A 12,386-nucleotide genomic window follows, 5' to 3' on the forward strand; every position below is an offset into this window, starting at 1 on the left:
TAGTGAGGAGAGGTGAAAGAATGGCACAGACACGCAGCTCTCACTCTCACTCGTCTGTATTGAGTTTATGAAAATACTTTAGACAACATTAACTGTAACATTAGACAAAAACCTATATAGACAGTAACAGAAAAATCTTCACACAATATGGCGGAGTACTAGCGAAAACTAGCATACACAGCAACAGAGATTAACTTGAACTTCTCAGCCAAAATAGTCCGCAATTCACATCTTTCGCTACAATGAACAATGATAACGTAATAATCAACAGTAACACACATTTATACAGATTTGTGCATGACAGTTACCTTAAACAGGGGAAATAGTGAGGAGAGGTGAAAGAATGGCACAGACACGCAGCTCTCACTCTCACTCGTCTGTATTGAGTGAAGGAGGCGCGCGAACACACCTACTGGAGCCCTGAGGCATTACCAATGGATCAACGCACAATCAACCCAGACAAAACTTTCACTACTTATCTCCCTCTATATTCCCACTGTATATTCTATTCGAAAAACAGTCAAAGCAACAAATAAAACATTAATAAAGGCATGACATGAAATGTAAGGAACAGAGATGTACAACTTCAAAACTAATCAAATTTATGATCCACCACATACTCCCCCTCAGAATAGATGTTGTCCTCAACATCCAAATGTTTAACATTTAGCACAAAGTGGAGTTATGACCATTAGTATCACCAAACCCACATACAATAAATCATTGCATACTATAACTGTTTCTTGTACCTTATATGTACTCTACAAAAATAGTTTCACAAGCTGGAACTCTTTTCATACATTCTTTAGTGTGGGTTATTACCCAAAGTCTTTCAGTGTTCTCATACAGTCTGTATGAATTACAGTGTCCATGCAGTTACATTAACACAGTCTGCTGCTGGCTTGTAAACAAAGTCCTTTCAGTGCAGTTTGTCAAAGCAGTCACTCTCTCTTTTGACAAAGGTCCATGAAAGTGATATAAGTGGCTGTAGCCATGTGGTGTGCTTTGGATGTGTGTGTTAAGCTGCAAGCTCCATATGAATCAGTTCAATGTCCAAAAGTCACTTTGAATGTGAATTCTGTGTTAAACAGTCCATTTACTTGTGGTGTGTGGAGTGTAAGTACATTGTCTCTGTTCAGTAATGTGTTTCGTGTGTGATCACAATGTTTCTTTTCACTCAAGTCCATACAGTTATCAGTGGCAGTATGCCTGAACAGTCTGTGGAACCATGAAGTGTGTATGATGTGATGCTGTTCTCAGATTATAACAAGCTGGGGAACCAAGCCGATCATATGTGAAGATCTTTGGTGGCTTGCGCTCTCTACTCGGTCGATGATACTCTTGTTCACTGGTCCTGCTGTGTTTGTCTGGAACAGGTACAGGAACGGGTTCCTCCACTGATGGTTCCTCAACATAATTTTCCTGTTGGTCAGGTAGTTGTTCACATTGGTTCAGTACTTCATGTTCATTCTCTGGCTCAGATGACATGTTTTCCACTGTTTGAAGGTGTTTGGCTGGTTTATCAGTGCTCATAGGAGTCAGTGTCGGAGGGTAAAGTGGCTCAAATGGCTGCTGAGATGACACTGGATAGTACTCATCATCGTCATCCTCTTCCTCAGCTTGTTCCACTTCCTCACTTGTCTCCACAGCTCTTTTTCTTGTTCGTGGTTGCACTTCAGTTTCAACAGGCAGATGGTCACATGGCAGAAGGAGATTGCGATGCAATATCCTTGATCTCCCTTTTGCTTTCTCAGGTCTGAGTTCATAAACTGGGATATCTCTGCTGACCTGACGAACGACTGTGTGAACCACATCCTCCCAGTGGTTCCTCAGCTTGCCTGGACCTCCTCGAGGTGTCATGTTCCTTATTAAAACACGATCACCTGGCTGTAATACTGAGCTCTTCACCTTGCTGTCATAATGTCTTTTACTTCTTACAGCTGCTTTATGAGCGTTTTCTCTGGTGATCTCATATGCTTCTTCCATGCCTTGTTTCCATTTTACCATGTAGTCATGATGATTGCCATCTCCTTGTTCTGAGGTCAAGCTGAACAGCATGTCGATTGGCAATCGTGGGGAGCGTCCATATAACAAGTAAAAAGGGGAAAATCCAGTTACCTCGCTGCGGGTACAATTGTAGGCATAAATCAGTTTGTTAAGCGAGTCCTTCCAGTTAGTTTTCTGACTCTCCGAGAGTGTTTTCAGCATCTGGAGTAGTGTCCTATTAAACCGCTCCACTTGTCCATTCCCTTGGGGATGGTAAGGAGTAGTCCGGGACCCAGCAACTCCACAGTAGTTTTTCAGTTGTGCAAACAGATGATTTTCAAATTCAGCACCTTGATCATGATGTATTCGTGCTGGAAAGCCAAATCTTAAAGCATAGTCATTAAAGATTTTGTCTGCAGCCGTTTTACCTGATTTGGACATTGTGGCATACGCTTGGGCGAAGCGTGTGAAATGGTCAATGACTACAAGGATGTATTCATAACCCCCTTTGCACTTGTCAAGGTGCAGGAAAGCAATTGAGACAAGTTCAAATGGCTGAGTAGTGACAATATTAGTCAGTGGTGCTCTGCTCTCATGACACGGCTTCTTCTGTTTTATACAAACACACCTTCTGGTCACATAATCCTCTACTTCCCGTTGCATATAGGGCCAGTAAAACCGGTCCCGTATCAGTGACAATGTTCTCTCTACACCTTGATGGCCCATTTCATCATGTAGCTCCTTTAGTACAGTACTTTTGTGTATTTCTGGTGTGACCAACTGTTTTCTGTTTGCTGTTTTTCTGTGCAAGATCCCATTCTCATCCATCTCCAATTTCTCCCACTCCCTCAGGAGACATATGACCTGTGGGCTGAGCTGTCTTAGTTCTGAACGTGATGGTTTTTCCTGTGTTAGTTTACACTGAATTACAGGTCCAATAGTCGGATCACTTCTCTGGTCCTGTTTGATCTGGCCTTTTGTCAGTGGAATGATGGAAACATCTGTGGCCATGGCTGAACACCTGACTGAGACACCCATGGACCATGACACATTGGAGTCATCCTGCCTTTCCACCGCCTGTGTGGTTGCTCCAATTACATCATACGCCATTTCCTCTGTGCATTCATTCATAAACGTTTCCATGTCTACTGGCATCCTTGAGAGGCTGTCTGCATCCACATTTTCTTTACCAGGGCGATATTTAATTGTGAAGTGGAAATCTGCCAGTTCTGCTACCCATCGACACCCTGTTGCATTCAATTTGGCAGTGGACAGTACATAGGTAAGTGGATTATTGTCGGTGTACACGGTGAAGAATGGTGCATAATATAGGTAATCACGGAATTTTTCTGTGACAGCCCACTTGAGAGCAAGAAACTCTAACTTGCCTGAATGCAGATGGTAATTCTTCTCAGCTGCAGTTAAAGTGCGGGAACCATAAGCAATCACACGAAGCTTTCCATTCTGCTTTTGGTACAACACGGCACCTAATCCCTGGTTTGACGCATCAGTGTGGAGGGTAAATGGCTGTGAAAATTCTGGAAAGCCTAGAACAGGGGGCTGAGTTAGACAGTCTATCAACTGCTCTAGTGCTAACTGGTGCATGTCAGTCCACTCAATAGGTGTACTCGAAGGGACACTACACCTGTTTCGCTTTGTTTGCCACTTTAATCTTGTGTTTCGCTGGATCTCAGCATCTGCAGGTCCCTTGAGCAAGTCATACAGAGGATTTGCAATTCTGGCAAAATCCTTGGTGTATTGTCTGTAATAACTTAGTAGGCCCAACATTGCTCTTAGTTCACCAACAGTACCTGGCCGTTTGTTTTTCAAAGCTGTTACAGCAGCGGTGTCTGCGGGGTCTATCCTGCTTCCCTCTGCTGACACAATCCTGCCAAGGTACCTCACTTCTGTCCTAAACAGGTCACACTTCCTTGGTTTGAGTTTGATTCCGTACTCCCTGAGTCGGCGCAGCACTTTCCTGACGTCCTCAACATGATCCTCAAACGTTCTGCTAAAGACAAGGACATCATCGAGGTAAGGCACACATATTTCATCCCTTAACCCTTCTAAGCACTCCTCCATGCAGCGTTGAAATGCTGCCGGAGCATTCATCAGTCCAAATGGGATTCTGACCCACTCATACAGGCCCCAGGGGGTCACAAAAGCTGTTAGGTGTTTACTGTCTTTGCCCATGAACCCCTGGTGGTATGCTTTACCCTGGTCCAGTAGAGAAAAGAGAGTGTTGCCACCTAAGTTGTCCATGATGTCTTGTACTCTGGGGATGGGGTGGCGGTCTGGGTGAGTCTTCCTATTCAGCTCTCGGTAGTCAATACACAAGCGCAGTGTACCGTCTTTTTTCCTCACACAGACTACCGGAGAGGAGTAAGATGAGTTTGATTTTTCCACCCACCCCTGAGCTATTAGGTCCTGTAGGTAGTTTTTCATTTCCTGATACAAGGGTTTTGGTACAGAGAGATAAGTCCGTGTGACTGGCTCATTATCTTTCAATGAAATGTTCATTTGCAAGTTTTCAACACAGCCTATGTCATCATCAGATTTAGAGAATGAATTTGATTCTTCTCTTAACATCTGACTAACAGCTTGTCTCTGGTGGTCATTCAGGTGAGTCAAGTCGACAGGTGGGTCCCATTGTTCACTTTTAGGTGTGTTCTCACCTGAGCTCTTAGCCTGGATGGGACAGACTGATGCAGCAGGAAGGCAGTCAGTTTTGAATACATTAGCAGGATATATTGATGCAACAGACTGCACAGTTCCAATAACAGTCCTACTTGACAGTGTGATGTCATGGCTAGTGGGATTTTGTACACTAATGATAATTTTTGGTGTCATACCAGTCTTTACTAAAACAAGGGTATCACAGAACTCGAGTCCTTCAGGCCACTGTGGGTTCTCATGAGGCTCGAAGATCAGAGTTCTATCTTCTTTGAAAGGTGGGGCTTGCACTCGACACTCGATTTGGATGGAGCTGTGTTTAGGCACTTCAACTCTCTCATTTGTTGTTCTTACACTGTGCTCACATGGCTGTCCCACCGTCACTGCATTAACAAAAGCTCTTGCCCTACTCTTTCTGAGGTGAGGAAAAGCTACTTTTACTGTTTTCATGAGTTTCTCTTTATTCTTATTGTTTGTCTGATCCTGTACTCTGTTTGCAACTAGGTGTGAAATCACATTGAAGCCAATTATGGGGCATGACTGTTGGTTGCCTTTTAATACTAACACAGGTATTAGCAGATCTTCATCATTAGCAGTAAGTCTGAAGCTTACCTCGAGCCAACCAATATATGGTATTTCCGTCCCATTGGCAGCTTCAAGTTGCAGTGGTTCAAGTGGGTCTACTAGTTCTGCCATATCTCTTAGTTGGACATCAGGCAAATGGGTCTGTTTCCAGGCCGCATCTACAGCACAAATTTGTGAACCTGTGTCCCAAAGTGCCTGGATTCTTTGGTTGTGCAGAAAGCACTGAATGAGACATTTCTCTCCTACAAGCTCTTTTACAGTAGGCGTCTTCACTGAATTACTGCTTTTCCTACACTTTGGTTTGCAACTTGACTGTGTTTCCTGTTTCTTAATAGATGAACATGTATACGGCTTACAGTATCTTTTGTGCACAGACCAGTGTGTCTCTTGACAGTCTTTTGAGCAGTACAATGTTATTTTACAAACAGAACAACATTTTAACTTCATACTCTCTTCCTTTCCCTCACAGTTAGCACAATATTGGGACTTTTCAATGCTGTCGGTTGCCCCATGTCCCGTGGGAGCAACCTCCCTTAGTTTAAAGGGCTCCCTTTATCTGATTTGGTCAGTCTAGGTGCTTTACAACCTGCACGGAAATGCTCACGACTCCCACACCTAAAGCAATGCTGACAATATTCCTCACCTGCCTGCACACATGCAAAACATCTGGGACGGTGACGTGGTGAGGGATAATATCGCTGTGGTGCAAATCTTTGTTGAAACTGTGCTGTCCCATGCACATGCCCAGGTCCATGTGCTGAGTGGTATTCCTGTGCTGCTGCAGGAGAGTGCTGGTGGTAAAATGGCATGCAGTTTTGTTCAGCCTTAATGGGGAAAGGCTGCTGAGGTGCTGGGGTTGTCTTTTGAATGGTTTCTCTGATTTGGGAAACTTCAGCCCTCAAGTCTTTCAGCAGCACCATGTCAGCACGCATTTCTTTTATTTCTGTTAGAAGATCAGGGGGTAGAGGAGCTGATTTCTCTTGGGCTGTGCTTCTCTTTCCCACTGGGGAATCATTAGACTGGACAGTATTTACAGCTGTTACTCGTGATGGAGCGGCGTGTTTCTTTTTGTCCTGTCTTTCTTTTTCATTTGCGACTGCAATATTTACCTTCTCAAGCAACAACTCATCTGAAGTATTTGTCTGCAGGAGGTAAGGTTGCAGGTCACTTTTAATATTGTCATTCTGAAGACCAGTCAGGACAGTATGCATGAAAAGGCTCTGGACTAGTGCTGGGTCATACTTTAGACTGGACTCAACCTCCTGAGAAGCAAACAGGATTTTCTGTCTCAAGTCCATTGTCCTGATCAAGAAATTTTGGGGTGTCTCTTTACTACTCTGAACCTCAGAGGTAAGTTGTTTGTATAACTCTGTGGCACCTTTCTCCTGGTAATGAGACCTGAGGATTCTTCTAAGGGCAGGTAATGTGAGGTTTTCTTTTCCTTCAAGATAACTCCTTAGCTGCAAGCCCGGCGTGATAGCACGAATTACAGCATCAGTGATTTCTGATTCTGGGTAGCCTCTATTGATCCCACTTTCAATTTGTCTGGCCAGACTAGAAAATGTCAGCCTGTCTTTTTGCCCCGGCTCTCCTATTTGGCCTGATATCTTAAAATCTTTGCGCCACATGGAACTGTTTGGTGCTGTTGGAACAATGTTTCTCACTGGGGTGCGAGGACTTAAGGCAGGATTCATGCTATTCCTCATCAAGTCATGCATTTCACCCTCTTTTTGTTGTAAGAGCAGTCTTAATGTCTCTATCTCCTCCTGGCTGCTTTCCTGGTCCTGAACAGCTGGATCCACTGTTTCATTCACACTTTGTTTTTTATCCATTTGTATGTCACTTATAATGTCCTGGACATTAAGAAGTTCTGACATACCTTCGTCCTCTCGGGTAGCCAGCTCTGTGCGTTCAAGGTGCTTAACTAAATGTGAGACTAGCTGACTGCGCGTTTTATTAATCACAAACTCTTTTCCTGGTCCGGAGATTTGAAGTACATCACATAATTTAATCAGCTGGTCTAAGGTCAGTTGATACAGTGTTCCTTTAATCTCCAGCTCTAGCTTTTCTAATTCAGACTCCATGTTGTCAGACGAGTTAGCACAAGCAGTCAGCTGAGAAATGTTCAGACTTAGTTGGCTTTTACTGCCCCCTAGTGGCCACTTTTTCACTTCAGGATACAGACACCAACGTAGGTCTAGCGATGCCTCTGCTGCCTTGCTTTGCTCCTTTCTGATACCTGGGTCGTCTGGGGGGGGATGATCAACGAGAGGATTTCTCTTACAGGTCAGGGATGGTCCTCAAATCAATCATCCCAGCAGTGCCTCCAAATGTTGTGCCCTTAAACAGGGGAAATAGTGAGGAGAGGTGAAAGAATGGCACAGACACGCAGCTCTCACTCTCACTCGTCTGTATTGAGTTTATGAAAATACTTTAGACAACATTAACTGTAACATTAGACAAAAACCTATATAGACAGTAACAGAAAAATCTTCACACAATATGGCGGAGTACTAGCGAAAACTAGCATACACAGCAACAGAGATTAACTTGAACTTCTCAGCCAAAATAGTCCGCAATTCACATCTTTCGCTACAATGAACAATGATAACGTAATAATCAACAGTAACACACATTTATACAGATTTGTGCATGACAGTTACCTTAAACAGGGGAAATAGTGAGGAGAGGTGAAAGAATGGCACAGACACGCAGCTCTCACTCTCACTCGTCTGTATTGAGTGAAGGAGGCGCGCGAACACACCTACTGGAGCCCTGAGGCATTACCAATGGATCAACGCACAATCAACCCAGACAAAACTTTCACTACTTATCTCCCTCTATATTCCCACTGTATATTCTATTCGAAAAACAGTCAAAGCAACAAATAAAACATTAATAAAGGCATGACATGAAATGTAAGGAACAGAGATGTACAACTTCAAAACTAATCAAATTTATGATCCACCACATCTGCTGTAACCAGAAAAGTCAGGAATATTTTCTTGACTTATTTTAAAAAATAATTGTGATTTAGGTTTAATATTACTTAAGCTTTCCATTTTAGTGAATACAACGGTTGTTCTTTTTTTTGCTATGATACTATCAGTTTTGGCCTCCAGTGGCAGGATAAAGACCAGTATTCATTAATACTATAGTTAACTGTCTGCTTCTCTCTGGGTTTTACACAGCTGTGACTGCTAGCTGGCTAATGAGCTAAAGTCAGTGATATAAATAACTGGGAAAAGTGAAAACTTCATGGTTCTACTAATGTGTAAGCAGGAAGAAATAATTTTAGGACTCTAATGAGTTCTATAATGATACTTTTGCTTTACAGTTGCCTCTACTGCAGACTTTGAAGGGTTTCAGACAGAGTTCCACTAATCCCAGTTTTAGCCTCAGACCGCTAATGCTAGCCTCTGATTTGAGTTGCTAAAGTAAAGACTGCTAGCTAGCTGACCAGCATGAACTAATTTCCCGGTTAACGGACTACAGTTGTAAGATTATTGAAAGGTCATTTTCGCCTCAGCCCATTTATCATTATGTCCATGTTGTAAGACATAAAAATGTTTGATTAACATTTGTAGACAGACACATTTTCGCTCTTGTCTTCACTCTAACCTTTGTTGAAAACATGATTTATGTTATGCTGAGCAAGTCATTTAAAGTACATGGCTTATTTTTGTGACACTATTGAGCTAATGTGATGAAAATATAAATATAATGTGATTCAAGTATGATATAAGCACAGTGCTGCTGCGTAGGGGTGCTATATGCCTTATGGGATGCTTGTGGGATGCTGCTGACATATTAGAAATTGTTATGTCCGTGAAGCTTCTCAGTCATACGGGTCAGAGTATTCTAAGTAGCTTAGAAAGAAAAGCTTCTGGACTTCTTTAAGTTTCTTGAAGATGTTTTGGGCAGGCCCAACACTAAAGGAAAAGAAAGACAACTCTGAAATTCCATACTTTGTACAGCAGATGTATACCCGTTTTCACACCTTGGGTCGTGTGATTAGGCAAAGGCTCAATAGGGGGTCCACAACTCTCTTAGGGACACTCCTAATAGGGCTTAGAAATCTAGGACTCTCCACCAATTTCTTTTAGAACTGAAGAAGCTTCTTGAATGAGAAGTGAAATGTCTTCAAGAAACTTAAAGATGCCCACACGCTTTTCTTTCCAAGCTCTTTCATAGCTTAGACTAGAAATTGTTATGTCTGTATGAAGCTTTTTAGCCTAACAGTAAACAGAAATAATCTTTCTTCAACATTTGGATCCTTAGAGATTATTTTGAAAAGTTGCTCAACAGGTATCACAAAATAAAGCACTCTAAACCCTGCACTGGAAAAATATCCTTCACTTCACCTGTGATCACACACTTTGGTTTTCCAGTGCAAAGGAAGCTGGCAGAGGAATGCCCAAGAAAAGAAAAAACTTTACAGAGTGGATTTGTGGCAAACAAAGTTAGCGTTCATATTTTATCACATTTGAATAATATTTAAATTTATAGTTTTGTATGCCTGAATTTTACTTGCAACAATTGCCTTAAGGTGCAACTGTAAGTTCCTGTAATCAACAGTTGTTGTGATTTTGGTCTATATAAATGAAATTAATTTGATTTTAATTCAATTATACTTCGTACAACCAAATCAGATATCTGTAATGCAAAAAAACTGAACAATAGCAAATCTAAACCACCAACCGGTGCTGACCATCATTTAGTAACATTACTGAATCTATGACTGTTCTGTCACTAGTAAGTTTGTTATCAGCTTGACAGTTACAAAATGTATAGTTTAATTAAGCTTACCAGTATTTTTAAAGTGCTAGTTCACAGCAACAGTTGTCTCAAAAGTCTTTGTATTGTAATCCTAGTTTGTGGTCACAGTGGTTAGACAGTGTTTCTAGCCTCTTTGGGGCTAAATGCAGTAACAGAAAGTTACAGATCATTCAGACCATTGTGCATTTAAGTCTTGCCTGTAGTTTAACTGATGTGTGTCATCTGGCTTTATAGATCAGTATAACCGGGTAAAGGCTGCATAGTACTGGAAATGTGTGCAGTGTCTGCACAAGGGAACCAGTTACAGTATGAAAAATATTTATTGTTCAAAATAATTAACTTTTTACAAAAGGATGTCACACATTCTGTCACAAAGAAACCTTTAACATTTTACCCTCTCAACTTATTTAATCAGTTCATTTTCATCTAATTGCTATGAACCGTTTTAATTCATTAGTTTTGGTTTATTTCTCAAGTTTTGCAAACTTTCAAAGATGTCCTACATCCTGTCAATTACTGACACCTCTAGATAAATGACTGGTACATTTATCACGACTGGGTGTACACCCCATGATGGATTATGAACCTCTGTCATCCACAGTGTTCATGGTACCACTGCTGGCAGCTGGACAGATGTGTTTGACAGCTGGTACTTTCAGTTAGGTTGGGCTTACGATGAAATGTTTAATCATTTACTCAGAAAACCTTGTGTTCTTCTTGTGTGGTACAGATTTTTTGACATGTTTAGACAATCTTAGTCAAGTTCGACCTTTTCTCATTTGTCTGTCCTTTGTCATTCTGCTGAGCTGGGAAGAGCAGTAAAGCTGGAGGAGGGTGGAACAAGTCTTAACACAGCAGAAAATTCATGAGTTTATGATTTTTATGGTAACAGCTACTGGAAGACGGTCAGATTAGATAAGTATGACTTCTTCAGTCTGGTGAAGTCACATGGATAAGTGATGAAACGTTTCTCCCACTAAAAGCGCTACATCCAAATGAAAAGAATCAACTTTTTGGGATTTGCACCTTATACTTTGTACTTCACCAAAATTAGACTCAGATGCCACATTAACTGATGAAATAGTACCTATTATTTTGAAATTTGACATTGCCTATAATGAGTATTTTATTTTTGCTTCTCTGGATATATTTTGATACTAATTATTATATATTTAAGTAAAATGTTTAATGTGTTAAAGATCTGAAAAAACACTATTGCTCTAGTTTCCAGTTTCACCACATGATGATGAGGCAGGTGTATGACAGACTTTATATCACCCATTTTGAATTTATGTCTTTCCCATAAAATGACTGGATGTAACTGCGTGAATGACAGTGTCGTTGTTTTCCCCTGTGCAAACACTCATCAGCACATTCATGCCTAAAGCCTAAGGCATTTACAGTGAAACTAAACCTACACACTACATGACTACAATAAATAAGACACAGCTGTCAACTAATAGGCTTAGCTGGATGCTGAGCTCTTCAGTACACATGTGATTTGAGAGGCAGGGGGCTCAAATAAATGTGTATTACAGTGCCACCAAGCAAAATCTCTGAAAAACCTTTGGCAACATGGTGGATCAGTGTTGACCCACAGCAGGAGGATCTTGAGTTTAAACCCAGGCAGGGCTGTTCTGTGTGGAGTGTGCATGTTCTCTCCATGCTTGCGTGGGTTGTGTCCAGGAGATCGGGTTTCTCCTACTTTTGGGGAAAAAAATTCCTATAGGCTTTTGTGAGCCCAGGATACTCCCACAAAAGAGACTGATTTCATGAGCTTCACTTCCTGGTTAGATAATGTGACATGTGAAAGGTCATCAGGTCATTGAAAAATGATTCTAAAATGATTCTAAATATAATTTGAAATGTGAAGTATTCCTCATGGATACTTCTGGAAACGTCTCAAACAACACTTTAAAACTCGGTGAAAACAAGACATTTCACTGAAAAGAGGCTAATACAGTAAACTCACACTGCAACTCACCATGATATCCATGTATATGTAGATGCACATGGCATATATTTATTCTTATAAGACAGATAAGAATAAATGGCAATCAAATTCCATTAATCAATTTTATTCCTAGGCTGGAGCCTGTCCAAACTGCCATAGGGCGAAAGGCGGGGTATACTTTGCACAGGTTGCCAGTCTGCTGCAGGGCTAACACCCAGAGAGACAAGCAACCAGTTGCACTCACATTCACACCTGTGGGCTATTTGGAATGACCACTTAACTATCTGCATGTGTTTGGACTGTGGGAGAAAGCCAGAGTTCCTAGAGAGAACCCACACAGACATGGAAAGAGAGGCCACACAGAGAGGCCAGACGGTATATCAAACTCAGAACCTTCTTCCTGTGAGGC

The sequence above is a fragment of the Pelmatolapia mariae genome, linkage group LG18 (assembly GCF_036321145.2).
Source record: "Pelmatolapia mariae isolate MD_Pm_ZW linkage group LG18, Pm_UMD_F_2, whole genome shotgun sequence".
In the NCBI taxonomy this organism is placed as follows: Eukaryota; Metazoa; Chordata; class Actinopteri; order Cichliformes; family Cichlidae; genus Pelmatolapia; species Pelmatolapia mariae.